We start from the raw sequence: 17,747 nt of genomic DNA on the forward strand, positions 1-17,747 counted from the left end.
CTTAACAGTCAGTTACTCCCAAAACTACTTGCAGTACATAAGTCCGCAAGCTCAAAACCCCTCAAGAAGTGATAGCCATTGGGACGTAAGGAGAGGCCCTACCACACCCCAAACAATCCATCCCCAGCTTGTCCTAGAAATAAGCCCCCAGAGACTTCCATCGACCAACATTCGGCTTGCAGAGAGCAAAGCATAAACAAATAATTAAAAACATTCATACATAAAAACAAGGAGACACAAGAACAAAATAACTTGACCCCCCAGCATAGATTGCCAGGCCTCGAAGCATGGGCTCATACACCTGTGTATCACATGACGTCTGGCTGTCTGATACACTCTCCACAATGCTGTGAAGAAAAACATTAAAAAAACAAACAAACACATACTTCACGAAGTGCAGAAAGTAAATGCAGGAGCCGGCAAACATGTTAGGAAAATAAAAAAATGAAATACCAAGATACAGGAGAACTTCAAAATAGAAAGCCATAGTTCAGTCTTTTGTAATGAGTACCCCATGTGGCTGAAAAGAGATGTCTCTACCAAAAATAGAGAACACCAAATTATATATTGATTGCCAAGTCTTATCCAAGAAATAAAACACGATTTTGACTGCTGGCTCTGGATGCGTGGTAGAGAAATCTTCTAGGCAACAGATGAGATCAGGACAAAAGATAATTGTATCACAAAGAATAAATCAACAGACAGATATCGCCAAGATTCTCAAACAACCAACAGTCTTAAATATGTATGCTACCATTCCTATCCAAGAAACTGCCTCTAGTCAGAGGGAAATGAATACCTACAGATGATTACCAACATTGTAACCAATGTTCTGTTACTGATTTTGCTAAATTTATAACTATGAATGTCACTTTGTAAACCATTGTGATCTACAGATGGGATGGTATATAAAATGTTTAAATAAATAAATTGGCGGCAGCAGAAGAAAAAAAGATTAAATAAAAAAATGTGCAACCGGCGCAAATGAGTGGGGAAAAAGAAACCTCTCTCAGTCAAGCTATGCCGTTGCTCAACGATGCCTACTATCAACTGTCCGTTCTTTGGTCACTAGACCCGTAGCAGCTAGTTAGACCCCCAAGAAAACACAACCAGCCATTTTCACTCAGACAAAGTTTTAGCCCGCCTTTTCTGCAGCCACACTTCCATGTCTCAACTTTAAAAAAAAATAAAAAATCACATCTTTCTCCTGCACCATTATGTGCAGTCGAGCCGGCTAAATCATGACGTAGTGAAGGTCGTATTTTTGCAGTTCTTGCTTTGTGTTTGCAAATGCCTGTCTCTTTTTCTGCAGGTCAGCAGAAAAGTTGGGGAATATCATAATCCGATGGCTGCGTTCAGGATACACTCTTATCTCGAAAGTGCTGCAGCTTATTACAGCTCTCGGATGGACACCTTGTGCCGGCATAGATGCGAGTGCTCTATTTTAATCCATCCTTTTTCACAAGATTGAGTCAAAATATCAGCAAGCCATTTAGAGAAAAATTGCTCCACCTAGGGACGTTCTGTTTTTTTCTGGGATCCTTAGCACACGGATGTTACATCACCGTGATCTATTTTCTAGAATAGATCATCGAGATTGTCCTTCACTCAGATTCTTTCAAACTTGTCAATTTTAGCACTAAGCGATGTGGAGGCAATCTTGAGTTCCACAACCTTGGCCCTCCGCTTCTTCAATATGAGATGAGTTTTCTTGCACAGATTGCACAAAATTAGCAACCTTTTCAACAATTATCCCCATTCTTTTGTTTAGTTTTTGGGAGATTTTATTTCAGAAAATTTATCCAGCATTTGGTACAAATAAGCCTCATTATCTACCAGTGAGCAAACACCAATGTCGGCACCTGCATCCTCCGGCACCATTTTTTCAGCATGGGCAGGTTTACTCGCATTCTTGTTTTTCCTTTTGTCATGATCTGCCCACATGGAGGGCAAAGACTGACTGCCAGTCTCCTTTGGCTGGACATTTAGTGAAATTTAGAAGGAGTAGAGTCCAAAAGTGTGGCTATTCAAGGATCCTGTGCGGGAGCTTTGCTAGTCAGTAGCTCCTCAGGCTAGAGCAAAACCAAAGTCCATTTTCAAATTTTTTCTGTGGGAAATGAGAAATGATCTAGAGCCTTGCCTTTACACTAGATGTCAAACCTCTTCCCTCTAAAACCATAAGGCCTTCTAGTGAAATCTTTCCTATCAGCCAGAAGGATCTTAGACAATCCTTCACAGAATATAAAAAAAACCCTGAATTACTTTCTCCATTTATTTGCTATATGCTTTTCCAGCAAAGAGTTCAAAGTGAGGTACAAAGGACTAATGTTGCAATACAATCTAAGAGTAAACAGTGGGGTGGGGATGGCTGTTTGCAGAGAGAAAAGTGCAGATTCAAAAATTCACACAAAAATTTACAGTACAGGCGAGAAAAAGTTTGACATAGGAATCTATATAAAAATGTACTTTAAGACAAATATATATATATATCCCAAATTGCATGTAGACTTGATAGTATGGGGTTTGAAGGGGGCAGAACAATTATATGAAGCATTGGACCAGGATTGGTAAAGGGAGTGCAGGGGTTGTTACTGATACAGGATTTGAAGGTTTTAGGATGGGCACAGGGGACAGGGACCAACAGTATATTGAGAGGTGCTGGATGTTCGGGAGAAGCCATGGTTCAGGGAAAACAGGGAAGGAAGCAGGTAGGGTGGAGATGTTTTCAGCAAAGGTTAGGAGGGTACTCAGTAAGGTGCAGAAGTGTAGGTATTAGAGTGGCCTGAAAGCCAATTTAAAGAGCCGTATTTTCAGAAGCTTTCTGAAAGCTAGAAGGTCTGGAGTTTGTCTGATGTTTATTGGCAGTGCATTTCAGAGGGCTGTGCAGCACCTCAAAAAGTCTTCTTTCTGGTGCTTATGAGGCGTAGTTCCTTAATGGTAGGGACTACCAGGTAGGTTTGTGACAGTAAGCGCAAGGAGCAGGATAGCAGGTATGGGGGGAGATGGTCACAGAGGTAAGAGTGGACAATTCCAGCAAGAGCCTTGTAGGCTAGAGTTAGGATTTTGAATTTTGTACGGTAGAGAGTAGGAATCTAGTGGAGGGCCTTTAGAGTAGGTGTGATCTTGAAGACTTGTTTTTGTTGCTCAACAGCTATGCTAAAATATTTTGTATAAGCTGCAATGACTAGCTTAGTTTAATGGATATTACGATAAATAATGAATTGCACTAGTCCAGGCAGGAGATTACAGTAGCCTGGATGACTGTTGCAAAAGTTGTCAAAAAAAGGGCCGGAGAGGACTTATTTGTTGCAGTTTAAAAAAAAGCTGCTTTAGTCATTGCCCGGCCATGGGATTCTGCTGTAAGGTTTGAGTCAAGCATGTAGCCTAGGCTCTGAACTTGATGGCTGAATGGATGAGCTAACCCACTGAACATTACTTTGGTGCCTAGGTCTCCTTTTCCAACCCACAGCAATTAAACTGTCTCATCCCAAAATCTGGTCCCTAACTACTACTAATAAACATTACTATAGACCAACACATTTGTACAAACATACAAAAAGACAGTCCCTGCTCAACAGAGCTTACAATCTATTAAGACAAATATACAGAATAAGAGAATTGGTTCAAAGAAAAGAAAGTCAGTCGAGACTAAAAGCAGACAATCAAGCAATAAGATTTAAAAGCAGTTTCAAAATGGTGGGTCTTTAGATGGGATTTAAACATGGCAAGAGAGAGAGCACGACACACTAGTTCAGGAAGACTATTCCAAGCACATAGTGCAGCCAGGTGGAAAGCAGTGTCTGGAATTGGCAGTAGTGTAGAAGGGCATGGATAGGAGCGACTTTTATCAGATGAGCAGAGTGCAGGAGGAGGGGTGTAGAGAGATGAGAGGAGATGTGGTGAGGTGCTGAAGAATGAAGGTATTTATAGGCGAAGAGTGAAGGCATAGTGATGCAATACCTGCAATTCCCTTTTCTTCAGTATTCAATATTTTAAAATCTTCTTAACTGGGTGATTCATTCTATTCAGAGAGCCACAAGATGCGGGCATGATTCCCACGTAAACTTATAGCTGAGTTCCATACACCTAGCTTTAAATTAAATTTTAAAGATTGCAACTCACATCTGTATAATACTGCTTTAGTATCAACAATAAACCAAACCTTTTGCAATTTCTGCAGTTGAATCCTCCTAGAAATATTAACTGTAAAATTAAGTAGAACAAACATCTGGCTCCCTGAGTTGCATTCATGAGACTTGTATGAGAAATCTGCTATTCCACATTTTCATCCCACACCCTGCATTTCCTACCAAAAAGGCTTACATCCCCCTCCCCCCAAAAAAAGATCTAACAAAGTTATAATGTACTCTATGGCATAGACAAAATTTCCAAAGGTATTCTTTATTTCTTACACTTACTCACCAGGAATGAAAAGCTATTAACAGGGACTTCCGCCACCCCTGTTCCCCTTCCATTTGTTTTGATAGATGCAGGTGGCAAAAAAAAAGTACAGAGATGTTTATTAAAAAGAAGATCACAGGTCAATAGGCCTCTTGCAACTGACTATAATCTGTCTATATGAGATTGCGACTCAAGAGAATTCAGCACCGCCCCACTTTGGAGACAAAATTTAACAGGTGCCCTATTGAAAAGCTCCTCTCTGTAATACAAGGAAAAAGGAACAAGTGGTCTTTGCATGACAATCCTATTGATCAACTTTAAACAAGTCTGCAGAAAGGACAACTCTACAAATCATGATTATAATAAAATTAGCCTACATCTCCCCAAATTGCCCCTTCCCTCCCCATCCCCCACACACAAAAAAAAGAGAGGGATGTAGGGAAGAAAAGTGAGTGCTCAGACAACCCTATCATATCTTGGCCTAACATCTTACCATCAACTGTGTCTTTGGATAATTATATCAAGTTTCCTCAAGAGCTATCATAACTATTAGAACTCTGTAGTTCAGTTAAGCATGAAGCCCATTCCCGCCATGGGATGAATGAAAAAATAATTGAAAAGGTTGCTAAGCTGTGATTTTGGCAGAAACACAAATACTTCTGCTTAGCATTCACTGAAGAGAGAATAAGAGGACTGCCAATTGTTGGCAAGGATACATGTAGCAGTGGGGTAGAAGTCACACCAACAGACTAGAGTCTGTGCCACACCAGCAAAACAAACTAGACAAAGCTATTGGATCCAATAGGAAATATCCTAAGATATGAAGGAAGCTCAGAAGATCTAGTGGATCTGCTGAAGGATCTCTTCAATCATCCTTAGGGGGTATTAGTTGTTCTATGGATATGTAGCAAAGCATATGTCCCCTTTCATAAAGTTGCTAATAGAGGTAGGAAATTACAGAACATATGCTTAGCTCAGAAGTGTGAAAATTAAAGGGAAAGTCTACCGAAGGAAAGAAAAATTAAATATCTAGAATTCAGCAAGTTGCAGTGCTCAAAGCAGCATGGTTTTACCTGAAGGAGATTGTCTTAAACACATCTGAACAATTCCTTTGAATGCATGACTAGGAAATTAGATCTAGGATATGTATTGGATGTAGAATACTTGGATTTCAGCAAAGCTTTTGATATTTTTTAGAATAGGAGAAATTACTATTACTAAAACAAGTAATAGGCAAGTCACATATAGGAACTAGTCCCTGGCTCTATGGAGTTTACAAACAGGTTTCAGGATCTTAATTATAGAAACTGGTTAAAAACAAAGCCATGATCAAGGAGAACCAGTTTTAGGATTGAAAGCAGCCTGAAAAAGTTGGTTTTAAACTTAGCAGCCTTGGGTGGGACTCAAAGTGGTGGACTGACTTAGAAACTAGTTAAATAACTAAGGGATAATGTTAAATAGAATTCATACAGAGGAGAAAAAAAGGTGATTAGTGGAGTGTCTTAGGATGAGTCCTGGGCTGTTTCGGTTCAATATTTTTTAAGCGATAATGCAGATGGGTTAGAAAGAATGGTTTGCCTTTTTGCAGATGACTAAGATCTCCAACAGCACAAATACCCCTGAGTGAGCAGACAGAACAAGAAGTGATCTAAAACTTCAAGAGTGATCGAGAAGATTTAATGCAAAAATAAATAAAATAAAAAGCAGAATCATTTGGGATGCAGAAATCCAAGGGAGCTATTACATGATGGGCAGTGAGATACTGATCAACCAAGTGAGATCCTTGGACTAACTGTGTTTGATTACTTCAAGATAGCAAAACTGCAATAAGGAAATAGCCACAGTGAAACTAAGGTACATAGTATCACAAAAGCTAGAAAAAATGCTTGGCTGCTTAGGAAGAGGAACGCTCAGAAGGAAAAAAAAGGGAGATATTGTCCCCGAATACAGTAGGTCCCTGATAAGACCTAATTTGGAATACTGTGCAGTTCTGGAGACCACACCTTCAAAAGAATATAAACCGGTTTGAGTCGGTCCAGAGGGTGGTTATTAAAATGGACGGTGAACTTCATTCTAAATCACATGGGGCAACCAAAGATCTAAACATGTATACCCTAGATAGGGGAGATATGACAGACATTTAAATACCTATAAGGTTTCCATGCACAGGACATGAGCCTCTTTCAATGGAAGGGGTCATGGGATGAAGGCAAAAGGTGTTAGACTAAAGAATAAGATTAAAAAATATTTACAGGTAGTGAATACATGGGGAATCATAACTATTAGATAAAAATGGGGACATGCCTCTGTACAGGGTATTGATGAGACCTCAGTTTTGGAAGCTGTACCTCTGAAAGGATATAGACAGACTACCAAAATAGTGCAGTATATACATCAAAAGCTATATGCAATGATTTAAGGCCCTAAATATGTATACCTAGATAAAAGACAGACTGGAAATAACAAAGATTTCAAATATCTAAGGTTACAAATAATGCAGAAGCAGCATACCTTTTTCCCAGAAGAAAGTATGCTCTAGAACAAAAGTCACAGTATGAGGCTACAAGAACGTAGGCTCAGGACCAACATCAGAAAACATTTCTTCATGGAAAGGGTGATGGATGCATAGAATGGCTTCCCAGTGGAAGTGGAATAAAAAAAACAAAACAGTAAGGGAATTTTAAAAAGCATGGGATATGTACAGGGGATTTCCTAACTGTGAAGTAGAGAGAGGAAAGTCACAGATTAACTGGTTTATATGATACCATGCCAAGAACGAAAATATGCAGATTATAATGGCAACCACACAATAAAATTCAAGGCAAACAAAACACAGAGTGTATGTGTGTATATATATATATATATATATATATATATATATATATATCTATATATATATATATATATATATATATATATATATACACACACACACACAGACAGAGCTCCCTTCCAAATTATATCAAAACACACATTTATGTATGAAATTTGAATTATTAGCTTAAACAGTGACAGAAAGTGAATATATTCAATAAATGTAGAATCAATAAATGTAGAACTTTGAGACCCAGAAAGATACTGCACCAATTTTGGCGCTCCATATTGAACGCACTGACTGCACTCCAAGTACTAAAGTGATTTCTTACTATCCATCAGCCTGTTAAATTCTCAATTAATGCTTTGTGATGTTATCACATTGAAGTGTGATATATGAAAAGTAACCATTGATACAGTAGCCCTGAGGCAGCTCCCGCGTGAGCGAAACTCAGACAGAATCGGGCAATACCAATAAAGAATCCCTTGATACACCGATCACCACCGTTTGTTTCACTTTGTACTTGTCCACATTAAATTTCATTTGCATGCCCAGTCTCCCCAGTTTTGCAATGACCTCTTGCAATTTCTCACAATCCTCTTGTGATTTAACTTTGAATAATTTTGTTTCATCAGCAAATTTGATCACCTCACTTATTCTCATGTACAAATAGTTTATAAATATATTAAAAAGCGGGTCCCAGAAAAGATCCCTGGGGCACTCCACTATTTACCTTTTTCCATTGGGAAAATCTACCATTTATCCCTACTCTCTGTGGCTTTATCTTTTAACCAGTTGGCAATCCACAACAGGACATGGCTCCTTATCCCATGACTTTTTAGAACTTTGTCACACAATAACAGCTCAATATGTTCAATGCATAACCCCATTTAAACAAACACATGATCCAGATAACCAATGCCCAAGTACCTTAATACAGCTTATCACAAATGCACATATTTATAAAAAAGCAGACAATTCTATGGCCATATTAAGACCATAGTGACTAACTGTATTCCATTGAAAAATAAACTTTTGCGCAGAAGCACAGTGTTACTTATAATAAAGGTAAGGGTGGTTTTTCATCCTTGTTTGTATCCATCTGTCTAAAAAAAATCTTCTTTCAATTTACCACCCATGGAACAGAATATGGAGAATGTCTCCAATTCCTCTTCACCTTTTTAAGGAACTCGTATGAAACATCCCAGAGGATGGAGAGGGAATCGTCAAAAATCCATATTTCCTATCCGAGGGAATTATAACCTTCTCAGGTAGAATATAGTGGTATATTAGAAAGCTTCTGCGGACTATCAGACATTTGATGGTATGCAAACACACTATGAAGGCACAGGATCTGTTTTTAACTTGTCATCGAAATATTTGTCAAAAGATGTTTTATCAATGTTAAAGAATTATTTTATCCCAGTGTTCAAATACGATCCTTTTGCTACTAGGATAGAATTTCATGAATTTTTTAGGAGGTTAAGGATTGTGGAATTTTTTTTAAAGAAAAAACATTTTGAGAGAGAAAAGTCTAAATTTATTAGAAGATCCAAATGGTAATCTCCTCATCCCCCTAATCCGTTCGTGGCTGCATCTGACATGCTAGTATTGAGAGATTTAAAGACAGTGTTGCACATAACTTATCTAAAGCAGAGAGCAAGATGATACATTCTTTATGTGAAGATGGAGATGCTAGACGAGGTGTTCTTGGATTTCAGCAAGGCCTTTGACACTGTTCCACACAAAAGTTATAAATTGTGTACCCTTGGTATAGATCCTAGCGTGACTGACTGGGTTAGAAACTGGATGAGTAGGAGGTAACAAAGGGTAGTAATAAATGGATTTTCTCTGAGGAGGGGGTTATTACTAGCTGCGTGCCTCAGGGATTAGTCCTTGGACTGGTTCTTTTTAACATTTTTGTGAGTGACATAATGGAAGGCTTGTCAGGAAAGGTTTGTCTTTTTGCTGATGGCACCAAAATCTGTAACAGAGTGGACAGCCAGGAATGAGCAGAAAATATGAGGAAGGATCTAGCGAAGCTCGAGGAATTGTCTAAGATCTGGCAACTAAGATTTAATGCTAAAAAAAATGCAGAGTAATGCATTTAGAATGCAAAAAACAAGGGAGAGAACAGTATAAGCATAAAGGAAGAGTGAGATCTGGAGGTAATTGTAAATTGTATCTGATGATGTTAAGGTTGTCAAACAGGTGGATAAAGTGAAGATTGGCTGCATACGGAGAGGCATGGTCATCAGAAAAAGGGAGGTGATATTCCTCCTGTATAGGTCTATAGATCTGGAGATTGCACCTTCAAAAGGAAATAAACAGGATGGAGTCTGTCCAGAGAGTGGCTACTAAAATAGTCAGTGGTCTTCTTTCTAAAGCATATGGAGATAGACTTAATCTAAACATGTATACACTAGAGAAAAGGCGAGATAGGAGAGATGACAGACATTCAAATATCTCTAAGGTTTCCAAGTAGAGAAGGTGAGTTTTTCAATGGGGAAAGGAAGCTCTAGAACAAGGGATCATGAGATGAGGCTGGTGTAATCTTAGGAAATATTTCCTTATAGAGAAGTGATAGACATGGTGGAGGCAAAAACAGCATCTAAATTCAAGGAAGCATGGGATAAATATAGGGAATCTTTAAAGAAGTGCTGAGAATTATAATGCGAAATTAATTGAATGGATGGACAGACTGGACGGGTCATGTGATCTTTTTCTGCAATCATGTTTCTATGTGAAGACAATATCCTCATTTTTAAACCCAATAAAGGCGGTGGAGTTGTGGCATTGGATAAGATATAATATGATAACAAGATATCTAGACAACTGAATAATCATACTATAAAGTGATCCTACGGTCGAGTTACAAAAGGAGATCGAAGGTATTCTCCTTCGGGGGGTGTGTGAAGATTACATTTAAAGAATTAGATTTTTTTTTTCCAGTCGTGCCCATCTATTCCTTACTTCTATGTCATGCCCAAGATACATAAAACACTTAATAATCCACCGGGGCGACCTATTCTATCCAGGATTGATTCTGTTTTAGAACCAGTGGCACAATTTATACACAGTTTATTACAACCTTTATTACGTAAAATCCAGTCCTATGTAAGGGATTCCACACATTCTCTCTCAATGCTACAAGTTTAGTTAATATTGGGGATTCTTGGTCTCTAAATTACAGCTGATATAACCTCATTGTACAGCAATATTCCCCGAGGTGTTTTTGTATTGAGGAACAGTAATAAATTACATTGGAATTTACTGAAAGTAAGCACAATTTTATTTTACAGCTTGTGAATCTAGCTATTACTCTATTTTATGGTTGAGAATATTTATAAAATCAGCGGCATCCTTAGCGCCATGAATAGCATGTCTATACATATCTAGATTAGAGATGCATTACATATACAAATATATTCTTCAGAATTTATGGTAGTGATACAGTTTTGGAAGCACCATCAATCTTTTTTTCATCTGGTCAGGTAATAGGCATTTTTTGGAATTCACTGCATTTAGATCCAAATTTAGAATTTAACATTCAATCCCATTTACCAATTATTTCCTTTTTGAATGTATAGGTCCATAAATCATCGGTAAATTGAAAAAGTACCGATAAGAATACTTTACTCCATTACACCAGCATGCTTTGAAGGAAAACATTCCAATTAGCCAATTTTTAAAGTATAGACGCCTTTTTTCGACCACATAAAAAACAAAAATCAGTGGGACTTATACAATGACTTATTAATCTGGAATATGCCTAACACATGCATTAAAAGGGCATATAAGAGAGTCCTCTATGGAAAACCATCAAAATCTATTGATTAAGTCTCTTCGCACAACGGTCTCCCCTATTATATGCTGAATTCCATTTTACTCTAGAACAATGATTAAACGTACTGTGCTTAATCACTGGCATATGTCGTCATCAATAGCTCTGTTTAAAGAGTTACTTATTTTTGCTATGAAAAGGGGGAAAATGTGAGAGCTTGACTGACTGCTCCCCATCAAAACCTTTAAATGATCAGGAACAGGGTGAATTTACATGCAGTGAATGCTCTGTATGCAGTCATGTGTTACCCCTTCAAAAGTTCTGAACATCCATGTCTCTGGTAACCTTATGTTCTACTGGGGAGAATATATTGGACAAACAAGAAGTGTGGTTAGGTGCCATATTATTGAGCATAGAAGCTGCTTGCATTTAAGGAAGGAAGCAGCATCATTGGTGAGTCATTGGTATGAATTACATCATACAATAGAGGCTTTAAAATTTTTTGTATTAATGCAAGTAAAATTCCCAATGTGGACAGAAATTACTTCAATGGGAACAAAAGTTTATTTTTCAATGGAATAGTTAGTCCCTATGGTGTTAACATGACCATAGAGGGGTCTGCTTTTTTATAAAAACGTGCATTTGCATTAAGAGGTACTAGGGTACTTGGGGATTGGTTATCTAAATCATGCCTATAGTACACTATAACAGTATTATGCACTATACTTTGAACATATTAACCTTTATTGTGTGAAAGCAATGGAAGACATTATTTGTGTGAGCATACACTAAGTTGCGGACTTGTTTTTTTTCTCCATATTGTAGGAATTTATTAAAGGATTTGATTTAATTTGTCAATTTTTTTTTATATATTCAGAATTGGAGAAGGTCTTATAAATCATATGAGATGTCAAGATGGGACAGAGGAGATTAGTTAATATACAGTTTTAAGTTATAAGTCCCATGACATCTACATTCTGTTCAGCAAGGGTATGTAAATGACTGTTTTATGGATTGGTGTAATGCTGACATTTCAACCTACTTATCTAGGTTTGATTTATTTATAGATTATAATGCGACAACTCATATGAAATTGTCTGAGTGCTGTCCCCTGATGAAGTCGCATACAGGTGAAATGAGGGCTCCTTGCTGGGACATTAACTGAAGGCACATCTGAAAGGAAAAATTTACCTCAACTGCATATAGAACACATCAGTAGAGTCAAGGCTACACATTTATAAAATTGAATATGTATAGTTGTTAATTAATATCCAATGTTGTGGAACATGTAGTTCATGTAATGCAAAGTTGTAAATGGCATATAGAAGCCATTAATACGTTAAAAATGATTTATACTTGTTTAGAAACAAGTTTAAGTAACGATATGTTATGTACGTTTTTGGTAAACAAGCAGAATTGCTTTTATTATTGAGAGGGTAATACATGAATGCTTTCTGATCAGGTTATCAATGAGTTATTAGGTGTGGATTATGATATTTTAGCTTTTGTAAATGTGTACGTGTAATCATATTGTGAAAGTTTATTCTACATTTATTGTATACATTTTCCGCCTTAGATATCTGTTTCTTTAAGCTAATAAATGTAATCAATTATATTTAGTAGCCTTAATATTTAAGTATGAAGTTGTTTGAATTATTTTGATAAAATGTGCTTCTGTTTGTATTTAAACAGATTATAACGGGCCATGTTGATACTTTTCCCCATGAAAAATAAAGCATATAGATTTGAAATGCAATTTATGCATGTTAATTTTTCTCCCCAATCTAAATATGGTCTCAAGAATACCTCCTTATGCAGCTAAATGTTTGCAAGCTGTAGAACCCTGTGTATTCTTTTAGATATGTAGATGGTGAACAATTTTCAGACAGCCCTTTTACCCAGTTAAAAAAAAAAAAAAGATAGTTTACTCAGATAAATGTCTTCTGAAAATAAACCAAAATGTCTGCTGTAGTGCTTTGCACAAGAATACCGGAAAACTTTGAAAGCACATACAATGGCTTTCTTACAAGAGGAAGAGGGAAAGCAACAAGGAGGATGAAAATAAAAACAGGAAGAACAAGAAATTAAAATAAAGAGCTCATTCAGCTTAAACATTTATCTAAGGTGAGACTTGCACATGTGAGCTAAGCATCTCTAGCATAAGATGACAAGCAAGCCTTCAATAAGAATGGTCTATCTGCTTTTTCTCAGGATGCGTATCTAGCTGAACGGCCCCTCACACCAGATTTGATATATTTAGTCATTTTCCCACAGTCACAGATCAAGAGAGACAGCTATATACAAAGTTTTAAAATATTTTAATTCTGAACCCAATGATAAAACTGCATCAACAAACCCCAGTATCCCAAAATTAAAGGATTTCAGGCTGATAACAATCGCAACACAAAACTGCTATACGCTGCAATCAACTACCCTGCAACACCTCCCTGTACCATGAGAACTCAAACACATCATCAAAAAGTTTGCCTTTTGGTTCCCTTTCACAGGAGAGACTATTTATTCGTTCATATAAACTACTTTTCCGCTGATCCGCAAACCTCAGTGGAGTACAAAAAAACATACAAAATAAAATTGGACAAACAATAACTTAATACTAAGCAGTACTAGCAATTAAGGAGCAAAAGCTACCAGAAACCTGAAAGGTAAGAGGTGGAAGAAATCACATCAGTCAGGGAAAGCCAGGGTAAAAAAATAAGACTTTAGCAGCTCCCTAAAACGAAGCAGATCCTTTGCTCTCCAATTTCCAGTGGGAGACTATTCCATAGGGTAGGGCTGGAAGCGCAATAGAAAAAAAATGCGCTTGCAAGCCCCAAACCAGGGAGCAACAGGGGTTGTTCCACCACCAGGCCCTTGCATAGTGCAGAAGGCTTAGTGCATAATATGGAAAGACTAGTCAACTCTCAACTTTCAAACTACATCGAAGACAACAATCTTCTCTTCGCCCCACAACACGGATTCCGAAAAAATCGAGGCACAGAATCCCTCCTTATCTCTTTGACAGACCATATCCTACTGGGCCTTGACAAAGGAAATTCATACCTATTGATCTTGCTGGACCTGTCCGCAGCGTTCGACACGGTCAACCACGCTATCCTCCTTAACCAGTTGTCATCCATAAGAATCAGCGGCACCGTCCTTTCCTGGTTTAAAACCTCTCTCAACAATAGAGGTTACAAAGTTAAACTCCAAAACAAGGAATCCTCAAGATTCAACTCTGCCATAGGAGTCCCACAAGGTTCGTCTTTATCTCCGACTCTATTCAATATTTACCTTCTTCCTCTCTGCCAACTTCTCACCGACCTCAATCTAAAGTTTTTCCTATACGCAGATGATATTCAAATCATCATCCCTATCAAAGACACATACTCTAATACTCTTGACTACTGGGAATCATGCCACAAAAAAATCAAACAACTACTCAACAGCCTACACCTCATCTTAAATTCCTCTAAGACTGAAATCCTACTCATCTCTCCTGAGAACAACACCTCCAACAGTTCTCTTCCTACCAATCTGCCTACCACACAAGCTAGAGACCTAGGAGTAATAATAGACAACCGGCTAAACTTCAAGGCACACATCAACAAAACAACCAAAGACTGCTTCTATAAACTTCAGGTCCTGAAAAGGATAAGACCTCTTTTCCACGCTCAAGACTTCAGAACAATCATCCAAGCAGTCATTTTTTCGAAACTAGACTATTGCAATTCCCTATTGCTAGGTCTACCATCATCATACTCCAAACCCCTACAGATGGTTCAAAATTCAGCAGCCCGAATCTTGACAGGCGCAAGGAAAAGAGACCACATATCCCCCGTCCTGAAAGAGCTTCACTGGTTACCAGTCTACTTCCGCATCATGTACAAAGCCATAACCATCACCTACAAAACTATACATCAACTTACCACTCTCGATCTTCAATTCCCTCTCCAAACACATAATTCTACCAGACCTACTAGAGATGCTTATAGAGGCTCCCTCCAAGTTCCCCCAGCGAAAACGACCAGACACATCACCATAAGAGATCGCGCCACCTCCACAGCTGGCCCTCTTTTGTGGAATTCCATTCCTACAGACCTCAGACAGGAGCCCTGCCTCCCAACTTTTAGGAAAAACTTAAGACTTGGTTATTCAAACAAGCATTTCCGGACACAACCCAATGACACATTCCAATGACTCCTAAAACACCACTCCTCTTGTATATAACATTTATTCTGTATACTATATTTAAATTGTATATTGTTTAACCATCTCTTTTCTCTCCTCTCTTCTTCCTTCTCCAAGTTCGGCTACCCTTGTTAAATGTAACTGTACTTTCGGACACCACAGTTCTAGTTTTTGTTTATAATGCACTCCTGTTCGATGTAAACCAGCAAGATATGCTTTCATGATTGCCGGTATATAAAAACTCTAAATAAATAAATAATAAATAAATATAAAATCCAGCAAAAAAAAGCCCCTGGGGAGGGGCACTTGAGGCGACTCCCAAAGCCCCTCCCCCTACAGGAAGCAGAATCAGGGACCCAAGAACCCAGAGACAGAAATTTCAGTCACCAGAGCTGGGGAAGCCTGACCATGCACAAAACAAAATGGCAGCAGATCCTGTCGCTATACAGTGCAATCATGAGGTCACTAGCTCCCCCTTGATCTCCTGCAGGGACTGGGGGTAGAAGTCCATACTTGGAGCAGGGAGAGGAAGAGCATCCATCATACTTAAGGCAAAAAGGAGTTGGCCGCAGTACACATGCTCCAGCTCCACAACTCCCATATCTGTCTCCCCACTTGGCATGATGTTATGAAGCGAAACTTGTTTCAAACTAGAAAAGATATAAGATCCAGAATTGCCCACATCATATTCACACCAAAATAAAAATGGTAGCAGACATGTGGGAAGGCCCAACTAAGCCTACCAACAAAAAGCGCAGCCCACACCAATCCCACCAAGGCTCACCCCCACCAATAGCTGCAAACTACCTTTCAGCTGCAGCTGCCTCTTCAGACTACTCAGGCCTCTTTTTCCTTTATACACTACACACTTTATTCACCCGGGCACAAAAGGGAGAAACAGATAGAGGGAAGGAGGAAAACTTTCTGAGCTTCTTTCCTACTTCCACAAGGATGCCCCCCCTCCCCCCTCCCCAAGCTTAACCAGGCCAAGAAACTGGGAGCCCCTGTTAGAGGAGGACAACCAGGAGCTCCACCAGGAAAACAGAAAATAAAAATCTGTTGACCTGGAAGGTGATGTTGCTTGTTGAGGAGAATCATCTCAAAAGGTACCGCTGCCAGAGGAGCCAACCAACAAATGCTCAACCAAGCTAAGGCTTGAAGACCAACTCCTGGCAACTTATACTGCTGCACCAGAACAGCATGAGTCCGCTACATGCTGGAGACTAGATCATGACAAGTGCCTAGTCGAACACCTTAAAAACAGGGACACAATCATTAAAGTTTGGCCTTCTCCCCATTTGCTGGTGGGGTAGAATAAACTCGCAAGTCTGAACTGGTCTAACAGGATGAAAAGGAAGTTCAGAATTTGCAGATTCAGCTCTCAGAGAATTTTCCAAATTCTCAAGTTTACATTGCATTAAAATTTTGTCCTGAATCAAACCATCTGCACAGAGGACAGCCGGGCACTGTTCCAACTTATATAACCTTCTAGCCCAAGCCAAGAGATTATTTTCTTGAGCTGATATCCAAGAATCAATGTCAGTAGTAATCACTGCTTTGCAGGAATCAGATTGCTCCACTGATGTAAGAACCTTTCCAGATGCTCTCAGTATAACATTAGGTTTCTTAAGACAAAGCCTCCTATAAAAAATAGATACTGCAGCTTTAACTTCAAGGGATGGGGCAGTGCTTATCCTGGGACAGAGATCAGTGGCTCCAGCACTCCATCTCTAATCCTCTGCCTCTCCCCACCACCAGCAGCAGTACCTGTTCTTCCAGAGATCTCCTTGGCATAGTTCCCTCAAGGCTGAGCATGTGAGCGGTTTTACATGGGTCACTCAATTTTTCTTTGTGCTATATACAGAAATGCAGCGCTAATACTGGCCCTCAAAAATTGTAGATTTAGAAATAGTTGCTCACATGAAAAAAAAAATTTACACAGCTAGTCACTCCTTGGAGGTAACATTGCTCCCTGGGTTCCTAAACACTGGCAACAGCACATCCCAAGTATCTGCCAGGCAAATTAAGTGCTGGCACTAGTAGGACAGACTGAAATAGGGCTAACAGCTGGTTTGCTGTGGCACAAGGAAACTTTGGCATCCAGCCGCCTCCCTCTCTGAAATGGCAAAAGACTCTGGCCAAAAAACCCCCAAAATAGGCAAGCATGTGAAAAGCTTAGGAATGGAACTCTGCTACAGTTAGGGAGAAATCAGTACTCCAAGGTATTTTCACAGACCCTCCCTCTTATGCTTGCTCATAGTCTCAATCAGCAAGTTATCTGCACAGGTCACAGCAGCTCTTCACAAAGCATCCTCTCCTATAGCCACCAAACTGGTTCTCCCATCTAGGTTCAATTCTGACAAAGGAGAATGGGGAAGCCAGAGAAACAAGTAAAACACACACATCATGAAGCACAAAATCAATCACTTATTACCACAAACCAAAATCACCACCAGAATCCATCTTTCCTTTCAAGTAACTACTTCATTGTTAAAGCTAAATTACGTCAGCTAGTTTTACGTAGATCCTACTTACCAGCAGTATTGATTGATTACAATT

General features: G+C 38.9%; 1 protein-coding gene across 6 annotated transcripts in view; it reads right to left on the reverse strand.

The window, feature by feature from the left end:
• Window positions 1-17,747, reverse strand: part of BCL9 (BCL9 transcription coactivator) — a 214,689-nt gene that overhangs the window by 102,189 nt on the left and 94,753 nt on the right. The window lies entirely within an intron of this gene.

This window comes from Rhinatrema bivittatum, chromosome 15, assembly GCF_901001135.1.
Source record: "Rhinatrema bivittatum chromosome 15, aRhiBiv1.1, whole genome shotgun sequence".
In the NCBI taxonomy this organism is placed as follows: Eukaryota; Metazoa; Chordata; class Amphibia; order Gymnophiona; family Rhinatrematidae; genus Rhinatrema; species Rhinatrema bivittatum.